We start from the raw sequence: 17,332 nt of genomic DNA on the forward strand, positions 1-17,332 counted from the left end.
AAAGTGCACTATTGCATCACTGTGTGTTAACACAGGATAATGCAAACTATTTACTGCAGTTACCATTATTTCTAAGGAGGCCTGTTTACTTAACATAGTAACATAGTAGATGACGGCAGATAAAGACCTGCATGGTCCATCCAGTCTGCCCATGACAAACTCATATGTGTATACCTTACCTTGAATTTGTACCTGTCCTTTTCAGGACACAGACCATATAAGTCTGCCCAGCAGTATTTCCCGCCTCCCAACCACCAGTCCCGCCTCCCATCACCGGCTCTGGTACAGACCGTATAAGTCTGCCCTCCCCTATCCTCGCCTCCCAACCACCACCCCCTCTTCCCCCCAACTGCTCCGCCACCCAATTTCAGCTAAGCTTCTGAGATTGGGTGGCGGAGCAGTTGGGGGGAAGAGGGGGTGGTGGTTGAGAGGCGAGGATAGGGGAGGGCAGACTTATACGGTCTGTACCGGGGGCGGTGATGGGAGGCGGGACTGGTGGTTGGGAGGCGGGAAATACTGCTGGGCAGACTTATATGGTCTGTGCCCTGAAAAGGACAGGTACAAATTCAAGGTAAGGTATACACATATGAGTTTGTCATGGGCAGACTGGATGGACCATGCAGGTCTTTATCTGCCGTCATCTACTATGTTACTATGTTACATGTGTAATCAAGTTGTAACTGTAAATGATTTTGTTTTGGCAGTAACACCTGTTGACTTTTTTTTTTTTAATAATTCACTTTTTATTAAAGTTTTTTTATGCAGCAGCACAACAATGAGAACATTACCATATCAAACTGTTAGGCTTATAGAAACAGCCAATAAAACTATAACAATAGGAAAACAGGAAAAAAACACAAATACCTCTCATCAAAGTATCAATAGATCCTTGGGAAAAGAATCAAAACTAGTGTTATGATAGGACCCCCCCCCCCCCCCAATAAAAAGTTATGGGGGGGGGGGAAATTAACTGCTTGAGGCAAACAGGTGGCAACAGAGCTGATGAAAGCATTGGAGAAGTCCAAGACATGTTACGTCAAAGAGAGTCTCCAGGTAGTAGGATCTGTGGCAAGAAATGTAATTGAAGGTGCCCATTGCCTCTCCCACCGCTTCAAATGACCCTGCAATATTGCTCAAAACCTCTCACCCTCAATAATATGATGCAATTTAGTAATCCATTCCACCACTGTGGGAGGATTTGGTCGCTTCCAACCTGTTGCTAGGACCAGTTGGGCTGCCAAAAGTAAAAACGAGAAAAAGACGTATCCAGAATCTGAATTGTGTTGTCAATCTGTATGTGTAACATGGCAATCTCATAATTATGAGCATAGTTAGTAGAAGATATACGATTACCAATCATCCAGCTGTGTCCCATAAATGCTGAATCTTAATGCAGTCCAACCACATATGCCAGAAGGTACTGTCTCCAACATAGAGAGGAAGCCTCAGAATCAAATTTTTGCAGTTTGTGTGGAGTGATATATATTCTCCGAGGACAAGCATGTTGCTTGTTCTCACATATGGGTGACGTGCGACGGCAGCCCCAGGATCAGAAATCTTCCTAGCAACAAAGCTTGCTAGAGCCCTCGCGCGCACGTGCATGCACCGCGCATGCGTGGCCGTCTTCCCGCCCGTAGTGCGAACGTGCCTTAGTCTCTTTTTTTCCGCGGCTCAGTGCGGCTGTTTTTCAGCTGTTCTGCACCCCAGAGAGAGCCCTCACAGCGTTTTCGCGGTTTTCGCCGCTTTTCATTGTTTTCTGAGCAAGTCTCTCGTGTTTTGTCGTTCTTTTTGGAAAAAAAAAGTTAACTTCCTTTATTTCTTAGTTTTTCCCCTGTAAGTTTCCTTTTGTTGTCGTGAGCAGCCATTTTGGCCGCCCGTACGAGTTTTTTCCTTTTTTTTGTGCCCTTCTTTTGGCACCATTGTGGATTTTGACTTCGCCGCTGCGATTTTTCCGACCATGACCTCGAAGATCGCCAGCAGCTTCAAGAAGTGCATGCGATGCAGCCGGGCAATCTCAGCCACTGATCCACATGCTTCTTGTATTCAGTGTCTTGGGGCTGGTCATCGTCCCGACGCTTGTACTCTGTGTCTTCGCTTAAAAAAAGCGGACCCAAGCGTCGAAATTTGCTCATTGGGAGCACCTGTTCCGAGCCATGCCCAGTCCTTTGGCGTCGACGTCGGTAGCGGTACCGAGATCATCGGGGACGGTATCGATGTCAGCACCGGAGAGTGCATCGACGTCAGGAGTGCAGGTAATGGCTGTCCAGAGACCTTCTCATGCTGGCAGCAGTGAGCCATCGAATAGGTCTCCACCTGCCTCGAGGGCTCTTGCAGTACAGGTCCCCCAGGACCGACCTCTTTCGGACCCGGCCCAGAGGAGGCGTGTGGATTCCACGTCCTCGTCGGTGCGGGGAGGTACCGGTGACGTGCTTCGTGCGAAGGCAAAGAAGCATCGTCATCAGTCACCTTCCCGTCACGGTACCGAGAGCTCCGGGACGCCGAAGGATTCAGCACCCGTGAAGCGTCGACGCTGGGAGGACTGCTCACCCTCCATATAGGAGGTGTCGATGCGCTGTTCTCCGGACAGCCCGGTACTGCCTCCGCACCCCAGGCAGATTCTGACTTTGTTGCCTGTACTGACCCCATAGCCTTGCTCGACAGACACTTTAGACGAGCGCCTCCGAGCCATCCTTCCAGGGATTCTGGAAGGGCTGCTGCGACCATCTGTTCCGGTACCGGTGGTGCTTGCCGTCGGTACCGTTGAGAGATGCGGCGGTCGGTTCCCCGCCCGTGGTGCGGACTGCGACGCCGGTAGAGGGTGGTGGACGCTTGGAATGCCCTCCCGCGAGAGGTGGTGGAGATGAAAACGGTAACGGAGTTCAAACATGCGTGGGATATGCATAAAGGAATCCTGTGCATAAGGAATGGATCCTCAGAAGCTTAGCTGAAATTGGGTGGCGGAGCAGGTGGGGGGAAGAGGGTTTGGTGGTTGGGAGGCTAGGATAGGGAGGGCAGACTTATACGGTCTGTACCAGAGCCGATGATGGGAGGCGGGAAATACTGCTGGGCAGACTTATACGGTCTGTGCCCTGAAAAGGACAGGTACAAATTCAAGGTAAGGTATACACATATGAGTTTGTCTTGGGCAGGATGGACCATGCAGGTCTTTTTCTGCCGTCATCTACTATGTTACTATGTTACTGCTTGCGGCATCGGCTTCGGCTGCCACCCAGGTTGACTCCCCATCGACGTCGCTGGAGGGAGCTTCGTCGCCGGTGGTACGGGAGTCTTCTTCTTGGCATCGCCATCGAGGACATGGTTTCTCGGCGTCGAGACGGGCACGGCTTCGGACTGAAGTCAGAGAACTCGTGTCCGATACCGAAGGGGAGGCCTCGTGGTAAGCAGAAGAAGAGCCAAGATATTTCTCTGAAGAGGAGTCTTGTGGTCTTCCTTCTGATCCTACTCCTTTAAATCTTTCTCCCCCTGGGAGTCTGTCTTTCTCTTCCTTTGTCCAGGAAATGTCTACGGCCATTCCCTTGCCTGTGGTTACTGAGGATGAGCCCAGGGCCGAGATGTTCGAGGTCCTGGACTATCCTTCGCCACCTAAGGAATCGTCCACTGTTCCTCTACATAATGTCCTGAAACAGACATTGCTGACGAACTGGGCGAAGCCATTAACTAATCCCTCCATCCCCAAAAAGATTGAGTCCCAGTATAGGATCCACAGGGACCCAGAGTTGATGAAGACCCAGTTACCTCATCACTCTGGCGTTGTGGATTCTGCTCTCAAGAGAGCCAAGATTTCTCGGGATTACGCCTCGGCGCCTCCGGGGCGGGAGTCTAGAACTCTGGACTCTTTTGGGAGGAAGGCCTATCATTCTGCTATGCTCGTGTCCAAGATTCAGTCGTACCAGCTCTACACGAGCATCCACTTGCGGAACAATGTGCGGCAGCTGGCGGACTTGGTCGATAAGCTCCCGTCGAAGCAGGCCAAGCCTTTTCAGAAGGTGGTCAGGCAGCTGAAGGCGTGTCGAAAATTCCTGTCCAGGGGTGCTTACGACACTTTTGATGTGGCGTCCAGGGCCACTGCTCAAGGGATAGTGATGCGCAGACTCTCATGGCTGCATGCCTCTGACCTGGAAAATAGAGTCCAGCAGCGGATTGTGGATGCTCCTTGCCGGGGGGATAATATTTTTGGTGAGAAGGTCGAACAGGTGGTCGAGCAGCTCCACCAGCGGGACACCGCCTTCGACAAACTCTCCCACCGGACGCCTTCAGCATCTAACTCATCAGGTAGACGTTTTTATGGGGGAAGGAGGAGTGCTCCCTATGCTTCTACTAGGCGTAGGTACAATCCACCTTCCCGACAACCTGCTCAGGCTAAGCCCCAGCGCGCTTGTTCACGTCAACAGCGTGCGCCTCAAAAGGCCCCTGCAGCTTTTCAGCAAAAGCAAGGGACGGGCTTTTGACTGGCTCCAGGCGAGCATAGCCGCTATAAAAGTGTCCGTGTCGGACGATCTACCAGTCGGGGGGAGGTTAAAGTTTTTTCACCAACGGTGGCCTCTTGTAACCTCCGATCGTTGGGTTCTTCAAATAGTCCGGCTAGGATACACCCTCAATTTGATATCCACACCTCCAAATTGCCCACCAGGAGCTCAGTCCTTCAGCTTCCAGCACAAGCTGGTACTTGCAGAGGAACTCTCCGCCCTTCTCAGCACCAATGCGGTCGAGCCCGTGCCACCGGGGCAGGAAGGGCTGGGATTCTATTCCAGGTACTTTCTTGTTCAAAAGAAAACAGGGGGGATGCGTCCCATCCTAGTCCTAAGGGCCCTGAACAAATATCTGGTCCGAGAAAAGTTCAGGATGGTTTTCCTGGGCACCCTTCTTCCCATGATTCAGGAAAACAATTGGCTATTCTCTCTGGACTTAAAGGATGCTTATACTCACATCCCGATACTACCAGCTCACAGGCAGTATCTTCGATTCCATCTGGGGACACGGCATTTTCAGTATTGTGTACTACCCTTTGGTCTCGCCTCTGCGCCCAGAGTGTTTACAAAATGCTTGGCGGTTGTAGCGTCGTCGCTTTGCAGATTGGGAGTGCATGTGTTCCCCTATCTTGACGATTGGCTGGTGAAGAACACCTCGCAGGCAGGAGCTCTACAGTCCATGCAGATGACTTCAACTCCTGGTACTAGGGTTTGTGATAAATTATCCAAAGTTCCACCTTATTCCAGTTCAAAGACTAGAATTCATAGGAGCTCTGCTGGACACCCAGACTGCTCATGCCTACCTCCCCAAGACGAGGGCAGACAACCTTCTGTCTCTTGTTTCCCGGGTCCGAGCATCTCAGCAGATCACAGCTTGGCAGATGTTGAGATTGCTTGGCCACATGGCCTCCACAGTTCATGTGACTCCCATGGCCCGTCTTCACATGAGATTGGCTCAATGGACCCTAGCTTCCCAGTGGTTTCAGGCTGCCGGGGATCTAGAGGACGCGATCCAGCTGTCCACAGGGTTTCTCAAATCCCCTACATTGGTGGACAATTCGATCCAATTTGACGTTGGGACGTCCCTTTCAAATTCCTCAGCCACAAAAAGTGCTGACAACAGATGCGTCTCTATTTGGGTGGGGAGCCCATGTCGATGGGCTTCACACTCAAGGACATTGGTCCTTCCAGGAAACCGGTTTTCAGATCAATCTTCTGGAGTTGCGAGCGGTCTGGAATGCTCTAAAGGCTTTCAGGGATCGGCTGTCCCATCAAATTATTCAAATTCAGACAGACAATCAGGTTGCGATGTATTACATCAACAAGCAGGAGGGCACTGAATCTTGCCCCCTGTGTCAGGAAGCCGTCCAGATGTGGCTTTGGGCTCACCGTCATGGCATGTTTCTCCAAGCCACGTATCTGGCAGGCGTAAACAACAGTCTGGCCGACAGGTTGAGCAGGATAATGCAACCTCACGAGTGGTCTCTCAGCTCGAGATTGGTACGTCAGATCTTCCAAGCGTGGGGCACCCCCTTGGTCGATCTCTTTGCTACTCAGACTAATCACAAGGTCCCTCAGTTCTGTTCCAGACGTCAGGCCTATGGCAGACTAGCGTCAGATGCCTTTCTCCTTTATTGGGGGAAGGGCCTCATGTATGCGTATCCTCCCATACCCTTGGTAGGGAAGACTTTGCTGAAACTCTAGCAGGATCGCGGGACCATGATTCTGATCGCTCCCTTTTGGCCTCGTCAGATCTGGTTCCCTCTACTTCTGGAGTTGTCCTCCGAAGAACCGTGGAGATTGGTGTTTTCCAACCCTCATTTCTCAGAACGAGGGGGTGCTTCTGCATCCCAACCTCCAGTCCCTGGCTCTCACGGCCTGGATGTTGAGAGCGTAGACTTTGCCTCCTTGGGTCTGTTGGAGGGTGTCTCCCGAGTCCTGCTTGCTTCCAGGAAAGATTCCACTAAAAAGAGTTACTCTTTTAAATGGAGGAGGTTTGTTGTCTGGTGTGACAGCAAGGCCCTAGATCCTTGCTCTTGTCCTACACAGACCCTGCTTGAATACCTTCTGCACTTGTCAGAGTCTGGTCTTAAGACCAGCCCCGTAAGAGTTCATCTTAGTGCAATTAGTGCTTTCCATTATCATGTAGAGGGTAAGCCTATCTCTGGACAGCCTTTAGTTGTTCGCTTCATGAGAGGTTTGCTTTTGTCAAAGTCCCCTGTCAGACCTCCACCAGTGTCATGGGATCTCAACGTCGTTCTCACCCAGCTGATGAAAGCGCCTTTTGAGCCATGAATTCCTGCCATCTGAAGTACTTGACCTGGAAGGTCATTTTCTTGGTGGCTGTTACTTCAGCTCGTACAGTCTGTGATAAGTATGAGGCTGTCCTACCCTGGTTAGGCCCCTAGAGGGCGCGGTTCCCCTAAAATGTCCTGGGAGAAGGGCTGGGTGAGTCACTAAAGGGAGCCAGTAAGGGGATGTATAGCATAAGGTAGCTAGGACCATGGAGAGTCCTGGAGGAGGAAACAGGTGCAGCAGGTTATGGGCTGGGTCCTGTTATGGGCTGAGACCTGACTGTGTTTATCTGTTGAGAAGCAGGTCACCCCGAGCCGAAAGGGGTATGAGACTAATTTGCATATAATCTGCATACTAAAATCCAGCTCACCCTGAGTGAAAGAGGGACCGGGGATCTAGAGGTTGGAGCCTCCTCTCACAAGAGGAGGTGGGGATATCACAAATGGCACCCCAGATGGGACCTGACTGTTGAACAACCACTGGATGAAGGCTATCAGAGGATCCCTACTACCCTTGGCAGTGGAAGATTACTGGTGGAAGGTGAAGCCAAGGGAGAGCGGAGGATGGGTGTAGATCCAGGCAGTCGGTGTATCCCCACTGAAGAGAGATGGAGGTGTCCTTGAAGGTTCCAGAGGCCGTGTTCCAGAAGCCCGTCGAGGGGGCCAACACTAGCAAAAGCACTTTGCTCACCTACCCCAGGTAAAGGGTACCTAGGAGGAAGGTGAGGGTGGATTTGTAAGATGTGGAGGCTTGGGAGTGGCTGTAGGGGATGGAGGAGGCCACAAACACACACACCCACAAGGAGGTGCAGCACCAGTGTGGGGGCCAGGAGAGTAAACAGGCCACACTTGGATGTTTTTTTTTTTGATTGCAGGCTGCATCCCATCGGACGGCCAGGAAGGCTGGAGGCCTGAGAAGCCGGAGGAGCCGGAGAGGGAAGGCCAGAGCACTTGCCTGGGTCGATGGCCGATGGAGAAGATCTAAAAGATGGACATTAAGAACCAGGTGTTGGGACTTGCAGGGAATGAGGGTCAGAAGGGACCTGCTCCCAAAGCGCCTTTCTTAGTGGGAGCATGGTATCGTCGGGCGCTCTAGTGAGAGGGAAGGGCCCGGGCCATGTGAAGTGCTAAGAGAGGAGTCGTCAGGTTTCCTCTTTCTCAGAGGGATCATGGTATCGTCGGGCGCCCAGTGAAAGGGAAGGGCCCGGGCCATGTGAGGTGCTAAGAGGAAGATAAGGGACCTAGGCGAACTAGGGGACCCCTCCCTCGGAGGGATCATGGTAACGTCGGGCGCCCAGGGGTAGGAGGGGGCTGCAGGAGAAGGGGTCAGGTAGGGCCCGCTGCAGTGAGAGCCCCTCAAGGCCTAGTGAATGGGAAGGGCCCGGGCCATGTGATGTGCTAAGAGGGGGATGAGGAGCCTAGATGGGGGATGGTGAGGCCCATGGATAGAGCGGGGATGAGCCTGGAAATGTGTAGGCCCTCCTTTGAAGAATTGCTGCTCCTCAGTGGAGAAGGATTAGAGGGTGGCTGAGTTAGAGCAGCAATTATTTAAGGGTGGGGGTATGTGATAAGTATGAGGCTGTCCTACCCTGGTTAGGCCCCTAGAGGGCGCGGTTCCCCTAAAATGTCCTGGGAGAAGGGCTGGGTGAGTCACTAAAGGGAGCCAGTAAGGGGATGTATAGCAGGAGGTAGCTAGGACCGTGGAGAGTCCTGGAGGAGGAAACAGGTGCAGCAGGTTATGGGCTGGGTCCTGTTTAGCCATTAACCACTTAATACCCCACCTTCGTGAGAGGGAGGAGGAGTGCTAGCAGCTGAAGCAGAGAGCTGGGAGCTGATGCAGAAAGATCCCCATGGAAAGTACTGGTGGAGCCCTATGGACTGGTGGTGAACTGTGTGTATAAAAAAGGAAACTGGCTGGGGTAAGAAGGCCCTTGAGCTTTAAGTATAAGAACTGTGTGTCCAAGTACAGAGAGAGGCAGGCTGCAAAGCCTGGGGTTGGAAGTCCCCAAAGTATTGTTGTACTGAGAGAAGCAGGCTGAAAAGCCTGGGGATAGAAGTCCCCAAAGTATTGTGGAGCTAAAGGAAGTGTGCCCTAGGGGCTGAAATAAAGTTTTGTATGAATAATATTCTGTTGGTGAGACCTGACTGTGTTTACCTTCTGAGAAGCAGGTCACCCCGAGCCGAAAGGGGTATGAGACTAATTTGCATATAATCTGCATACTAAAATCCAGCTCACCCTGAGTGAAAGAGGGACCGGGGATCTAGAGGTTGGAGCCTCCTCTCACAAGAGGAGGTGGAAATATCACAAGTTAGTGAGCTTCAAGCCTTGGAAGCCCATGCTCCATATACTAAATTTCATCATAACAGAGTAGTCCTCCACACACCCTAAGTTCTTCCTGAAGGTGGTGTCGGAGTTCCATCTGAACCAGTCAATTGTCTTGCCAACATTCTTTCCCTGTCCTCATACCAGCCCTTCTGATCGCCAGTTGCACACATTGGACTGCAAACAAGCATTGGCCTTCTATCTGGAGCGGACAAGCCCATTCAGACAGTCCGCCCAAATGTTTGTTTCTTTTGATCCCAACAGGAGGGGAGTGGCTGTCGGGAAACGCACCATTTCTAATTGGCTAGCAGATTGCATTTCCTTACCTTACGCCCAAGCTGGGCTGACTCTTGAGGGCAAGGTTGCCAGGTGGGCGGTTTTACCGCCCAATTGGGCAGTTTTCCGCGACCCGCCACGGGAAATTTTTGCCCGCGGCGGGTTGCGGTTTTTTGGGCGGCTTTTTCGGCCGCGGGGGGCGGGGTTAGTGACGTTTTTGGGCGGGGTTAGTGACGTTTTGGGTGGGGGCCGGTGACGGGGGAGGCGGGGCCGGTGACGGCGGGGGCGATGACGCGGGGGTGGGGGTGTCAGGGGCGGGGTTTGAGTTTGGGCGGGTTTTGGGCGGTTTTTGTGCTGGATTGGGTGGGAAAAAAATTTTCCACCTGGCAACACTGCTTGAGGGTCATGTCACGGCTCATAGTGTTAGAGCCATGGCAGCGTCAGTGGCCCACTTGAAGTCATCCACTATTGAAGAGATTTGCAAGGCTGCGACCTGGTCATCTGTCCACACATTCACATCGCATTACTGCCTTCAGCAAGATACCCGACGCGACAATCGGTTTGGGTAGTTGGTGCTGCAGAATCTGTCCACCCCCCTAGACCCATTTTTGTTCTGTTCCAGGCTGCACTCTCAGTTAGTTGTTGTTTTTCAGGTCAATCTATGTTATGTCCTCGCCGTTGCGAGGCCCAATTGACCCTGTTGTTGTTTGAGTGAGCCTGGGGACTAAGGATACCCATATGTGAGAAAAAGCAGCCTGCTTGTCCTCGGAGAAAGCGAAGCTACTTACCTGTAGCAGGTATTCTCCGAGGACAGCAAGCTGATTGTTCTCACCAACCCTCCCACCTCCCCTTTGGAGTTCTGTCTTCCCTTGTCTTTGCTTTGTAATTTGACTAAGGCACATTCGCGGGAAGAAGGCCGCGTATGTGCGGTGCGCGCATGTGCGCTCGAGGGCTCTAGCAAGCTTTGTTGCTAGGAAGCTTTCCGATTCTGGGGCTGCCGTCGGACGTCACCCATATGTGAGAACAATCAGCCTGCTGTCCTCGGAGAATACCTGCTACAGGTAAGTAACTTCGCTTTATATGTAGAACATGTAGTGTATAGCATACAGTGGGGGAAATAAGTATTTGATCCCTTGCTGATTTTGTAAGTTTGCCCACTGACAAAGACATGAGCAGCCCATAATTGAAGGGTAGGTTATTGGTAACAGTGAGAGATAGCACATCACAAATTAAATCCGGAAAATCACATTGTGGAAAGTATATGAATTTATTTGCATTCTGCAGAGGGAAATAAGTATTTGATCCCCCACCAACCAGTAAGAGATCTGGCCCCTACAGACCAGGTAGATGCTCCAAATCAACTCGTTACCTGCATGACAGACAGCTGTCGGCAATGGTCACCTGTATGAAAGACACCTGTCCACAGACTCAGTGAATCAGTCAGACTCTAACCTCTACAAAATGGCCAAGAGCAAGGAGCTGTCTAAGGATGTCAGGGACAAGATCATACACCTGCACAAGGCTGGAATGGGCTACAAAACCATCAGTAAGACGCTGGGCGAGAAGGAGACAACTGTTGGTGCCATAGTAAGAAAATGGAAGAAGTACAAAATGACTGTCAATCGACAAAGATCTGGGGCTCCACGCAAAATCTCACCTCGTGGGGTATCCTTGATCATGAGGAAGGTTAGAAATCAGCCTACAACTACAAGGGGGGAACTTGTCAATGATCTCAAGGCAGCTGGGACCACTGTCACCACGAAAACCATTGGTAACACATTACGACATAACGGATTGCAATCCTGCAGTGCCCGCAAGGTCCCCCTGCTCCGGAAGGCACATGTGACGGCCCGTCTGAAGTTTGCCAGTGAACACCTGGATGATGCCGAGAGTGATTGGGAGAAGGTGCTGTGGTCAGATGAGACAAAAATTGAGCTCTTTGGCATGAACTCAACTCGCCGTGTTTGGAGGAAGAGAAATGCTGCCTATGACCCAAAGAACACCGTCCCCACTGTCAAGCATGGAGGTGGAAATGTTATGTTTTGGGGGTGTTTCTCTGCTAAGGGCACAGGACTACTTCACCGCATCAATGGGAGAATGGATGGGGCCATGTACCGTACAATTCTGAGTGACAACCTCCTTCCCTCCGCCAGGGCCTTAAAAATGGGTCGTGGCTGGGTCTTCCAGCACGACAATGACCCAAAACATACAGCCAAGGCAACAAAGGAGTGGCTCAGGAAGAAGCACATTAGGGTCATGGAGTGGCCTAGCCAGTCACCAGACCTTAATCCCATTGAAAACTTATGGAGGGAGCTGAAGCTGCGAGTTGCCAAGCGACAGCCCAGAACTCTTAATGATTTAGAGATGATCTGCAAAGAGGAGTGGACCAAAATTCCTCCTGACATGTGTGCAAACCTCATCATCAACTACAGAAGACGTCTGACCGCTGTGCTTGCCAACAAGGGTTTTGCCACCAAGTATTAGGTCTTGTTTGCCAGAGGGATTAAATACTTATTTCCCTCTGCAGAATGCAAATAAATTCATATACTTTCCACAATGTGATTTTCCGGATTTAATTTGTGATGTGCTATCTCTCACTGTTACCAATAACCTACCCTTCAATTATGGGCTGCTCATGTCTTTGTCAGTGGGCAAACTTACAAAATCAGCAAGGGATCAAATACTTATTTCCCCCACTGTAGATAATTGTTCTTTTTGGCAGATCTATCCAGTATTCTCTTTGTACAGTGTATTGACACCTTGACAACGTTTTAGACGGGCCGTGTGTTTTCCCTTTTTGCTGACAAGATTTACCACTCTTATACTTCAAAAGTTGTCCTATGTTGGGACCTTGGGTATATGCCACCATCGGATGAACTTGAAAACAATCTTGTAATTGTAAAACATGCCAGTGCTTATGAATAGACTGTATGATTTGAGCGTGTTGCCTTTTGGCCTTGCGTCAGCTCCCAGGGTTTTTACCAAATGTGTAGCAGTGGTCGCAGTGTCACTATGCAGACTAGGAATCTGTGTGTTTCCTTATCTCGACAATTGGATGGTGAATATCATGTTGGAGAATGGTGCTCTGGAGTCCATTCAGGTGTTAAAGCTACTAGGGTTCATTTTAAACAACCCCAAGTCCCATCTTCACCCTACTTATAAGGATGAAAGTTGTGAAATTGTAGTTATTTCGGTCAACTCCTTTTTATATAAAGTAGTCGCAAATTTATTGTTCAGTTTGAATATCTTGATATCTAGAAAATTTACCACTCTTATACTTCAAAAGTTGTCCTATGTTGGGACCTTGGGTATATGCTACCATCGGATGAACTTGAAAACAATCTTGCAATTGTAAAACATGCCAGTGCTTATGAATAGACTGGATGATTTGAGAAGAGATCTCTGAATATGGACGTACACACATCAACCGATCATTTTCTTGTTTACGTTGGTATTGTAACAACAGCCTTCTTTGTGCATATTTTGCCCTTCTATATGCTTTTTGAATAACTTTTACTGGATAACCTCGCTGGATAAATTTGTCAATTAGATATTTAGCTTGATCTTTAAACTCTTTATCTGTGTAGCAAATGCGACGTAATCTTAAAAATTGACTGACAGGCAAACTAGCTTTAAGCTTATAAGGATGAAAGCTGTGAAATTGTAGATAGTTATTTCGGTCAACTCCTTTTTATATAAAGTAGTCGCAAATTTATTGTTCAGTTTGAATATCTTGATATCTAGAAAATTGATTACTTGAATATGCCAATGTGCTTCAAATATCAAATTCCCATCTACTTGGTTTAACAAATTTATAAATTTTCCCAAGATTTCCTCTGACTCATTCCATACAAAAAAGATGTCATCTAGATACCTCTTCCAAATGGAAGTATATTGGAAATAGTCTGCTGTATATACATTATCTTCCTCAAATTTGGCCATGTATAATGTAGCCAACAGATGGTGCTAATGTTGCTCCCATGGCCACTCCATGGATCTGCAGATAATACTTGCTGGTCCTGGGAGGCTGAAGTTTTTCTACGAAAGGTTGCCCCTTATAACCTCTGACTGGAGGGTTTTCAAGTAGTTCAGCTCGGATATGCCCTAAATTGGTGTCTAAAACCTCCAAATTGTACACCAAGAGCTCATTACTTCATCTTTCAGCACAAGCAGGTACTTGCAGAGGAACTCTCCACCCTTCTGAAGACCCATGTGGTTGAGCCCGTTCCATCAGGGGAGGAAGGGCCGGGATTGTGTTCCAGGTATTTCCTTGTGCAAAAGAAGACAGGGGGGATACGTCCCATCCTAGATCTAAGGGCCCTGAACAAATTCCTGGTCAAAGAAAAGTTCAGGATGTTTTCCCTGGGCACTCTTCTACCCATGATTCAGCAAAACAATTGGCTATGCTCTCTGGACTTAAAGGATGCATATGAGTATATCCATCCTTTAAGTCCCAATACTTCCACCTCACTGGAAGTATCTACGATTTTGGCTGGAAACACATCACTACCAGTACCGCGTGTTGCCTTTTGGCCTTGCGTCAGCTCCCAGGGTTTTTACCAAATGTGTAGCAGTAGTCGCAGTGTCGCTATGCAGACAAGGAGTCTGTGTGTTTCCTTATCTCGACAATTGGATGGTGAATATCATGTTGGAGAATGGTGCTCTGGAGTCCATTCAGGTGTTAAAGCTACTAGGGTTCATTTTAAACAACCCCAAGTCCCATCTTCACCCTACTCAGCAACTGGAATTCATTGTAGCCCTGCTCAATACACAGAAGGTTCGAGTCTTTCTCCCAGAGCCAAGAGCAGACACTCTAGTTGCACTGGCTTCTCAAGTTTGAGCCTTGCAGTAGGTAATTACTTGGCAGATGTTGAGGTTGTTGAGCTACTTGGCATCTACAGTATGCATAACACCCATGACATGTCATCACATAAGATCAGCCTAATGGACCCTGACCTGTCAGTGGTGTCAAGCCACAGGAAGTCTGAAAGATGTCATCTGAGTATCCCCAGAGCTGGTTCTCTCTCTTCTGTGGTGGACCATTCGAACCAGTTTGACTCTGGGACTCCCATTGCAAATTCCTCAGCTGCAAAAGGTACTGACAATGGATGCGTCTCTTCCAGCTTGGAGACCTCATGTGAATGGGCTTCACACTCAAGGAGCTTGGTCCGCCCAGGAAACAGATTTTCAGATCAATCTTCTGGAGCTCCGTGCGATCTGGAGCACTCTAAAGGCTTTCAGAGATCAGCTGTCTTACCAAATTGTGCTCATTCAAACAGACAATCAGGTTGCCATGTATTACATGAAGAAGCAGGGAGGCACCAGATCATGCCCTCTTTGTCAGGAGGCCATCTGGATGTGGCACTGGGCTCGCTGGCATGGCATGTTCCTTCCAGGTCACTTATCTGGCGGGCAAAAAAAACAGTCTGGCCAACAGTCTTAGCAGGATTATGCAACTGTACAAGTGGTCTCTCAACATAGGCATTGCCCACAAGATCTTCTGTGAATCTCTTTGCCACTCAAATGAATCCCAGAGTCCCTTGGTTCTATTCCAGGCTTTCAGGTCCATGGCAGACTAGCCTCAACTAGCCTCAGATGCCTTCCTCCTTCATTGGGGGAAAGGTCTTCTGTATACGTATCCTTCCATTCCACTTGTGGGATGGACATTGCTAAAACTCAAGTAAGACCACGGTACCATGATCTTGATTGCACCTTACTGGCCTCGGCAGATCTGGTTCCCTCTTCTTCTGGAGTTATCCTCAGAAGAATAATGGAGAGTGGATTTTTTTCTGACCCTCATCATGAAGAACGAGGGATCTCTTCTGCATCCCAGACTTTGGTCTCTGGCCCTCACAGCCTAGATGTTGAGAGCCTGGAATTTGCTTCCTTCCAGGAGAGATTCCACCAAGAGGTGTTATTCTTTCAAATGGAGGAGGTTTGCCATCTGGTGTGAGGGCAAAGCCTTAGATCCTCTTTCTTGCCCTATGCAGACTCTGCTTGAATACCTTCTACATCTTTCTGAGTCTGATCTTAAAACTAACTCAATAAGAGTTCATCTCAGTTCAATTAATGCTTATCATCAACGTGTAGAGGGTAAGCCCATCTCTTAACAGCATCTAGTTGTTCACTTCATGCGAGGTTTGTTTTTGTCTAAGCCCACTGTCAAACCTCCACCTGTGTCATGGGACCTCAGTGTCATTCTCACCCAGCTGATGTGAGCTCCTTTCGAGCCACTGAATTCCTGCCATCTGAAGTATTTGACCTGGAAGATTATTTTCTTGGTGGCTGTCACTTCAGTTCGTAGGGTCAGTGAGCTTCAAGCCTTATTAGTAGATGCAACTTATACTAAGTTTCATCACAACAGAGTAGTCCTCCACACGCACCCTAAGTTCCTGCCAAAGGTTGTGTCAGAGTTCCATCTGAATTAGTAGATTGTTTTGCCAACATTCTTTCTTTGACCTCATGCCCATCCTAGCAAGAGCACCTTGCACACCTTTGACTGCAAGCGAGCATTGGCCTACTACATGGAGAGAATAAGGCCCCACAGACAATTTGCACAATCTCCTTTTGGTTTCTCATCAGTATGTGTCACAGCAGTTTAAGGTTCAAATGACATTTGACCTTTTTAAACATTTGTAACAGCAGCCAGAGATAAAACAGAGCACCATTTAATCGGGAAAGACTCAGTGCTTGCAGTCTGTTTGAGGGGTGGAGGCAGGAGAAATTTATTATAAATATTAAGACAAATCATGGCCATTAACTGAAAAGAAAAAAATAACCCTAAACATGAGCCCTTAGGACACTTTAGTCTCACTTTCAAAGACACATTTTTTCATGAAATAAGAGGACAACACAAATTAAACTTTTTTTCTACCTCCTGTTAGTTTAAAATCTATTGCTTGATTTACCTGACTGAAGGGCAGTGCACAGCAGGCTACCTCTTGTCTTCTCTCCTTATCTCTCTCAGCCTCCCGCCCTTGTGTAAACAGGAAATGAGGGCGGGACGCTCAGAGAGGCAGCCTGCTGAGCTCCAGCCTGTTTTGCTTTCACTGCTGTTCAGGTAAAATCAGTTTTAAGTGCTGGCTGAGCTGCAGGAAAGCAAGGAGGGCAGGTTTCAAAATATTGGGGGTGCTCGAGCACCCACAGCACCCACGGAGTCGGCGCCTATGAATCAAATCATAGTTACCTGATGCTAGGGTCCACCGCACTCAAGAAAAAGATGTAGGTATCGTTGTAGATAATACGCTGAAATCTTCTGCTTAGTGTACTGTGGCGGCCAATAAAGCAAACAGGTTGTTAGGAAAGGGATGGTGAATAAGACCGAAAATACTATAATGTGACCGCACCTTGAGTATTGCATTCAGTTCTGGTCACCGTATCTCAAAAAAGATATAGCAGAATTAGAAAAGATTCAAAGAAGAGTGACCAAAATTATAAAGGGGATGAATCTCCTCTCGTATGAGGAAAGGCTAAAGAGGTAATGGATCTTTAGCTTGGAAAAGAGATGGATGAGGGGAGATATAATTTGAGGTCTACAAAATCCTGAATGGTATAGAATGAGTAGAAGTAAATTGATTTTTTACTTGTTCCAAAAGTACAAAGACTAGGGGACATTCAAGGAAGTAACACGGAAATACTTTTAAAACAAATAGGAGGAAATATTTTTTCACTCAATGAACAGTTAAGCTCTGGAACTCTTCCGGAGGATGTTGTAACAGCGGTTATCATATCTGGGTTTAAAAAAGGTTTGGACAAATTCTTGGAGGAAAAGTCCATAGTTTGCTATTGAGACAGACATGGGGAGGCAGCTGCTTGCCCTTGGATTGGTAGCATGGAATGTTGCTAATAATTGGGTTTCTGCCAGGTACTTGTGACCTAGATTGGCCACTGTTTGGAAAACAGGATATTAGGCTAGATGGACCGTTGATCTGACCCAGTATGGCTACTTC

General features: G+C 48.7%; 1 protein-coding gene across 1 annotated transcript in view; it reads left to right on the forward strand.

Moving 5' to 3' along the window:
* Positions 1–17,332, forward strand: part of EML6 (EMAP like 6) — a 744,128-nt gene that overhangs the window by 112,271 nt on the left and 614,525 nt on the right.

This window comes from Microcaecilia unicolor, chromosome 3 (genome assembly GCF_901765095.1).
Source record: "Microcaecilia unicolor chromosome 3, aMicUni1.1, whole genome shotgun sequence".
NCBI lineage: Eukaryota > Metazoa > Chordata > Amphibia > Gymnophiona > Siphonopidae > Microcaecilia > Microcaecilia unicolor.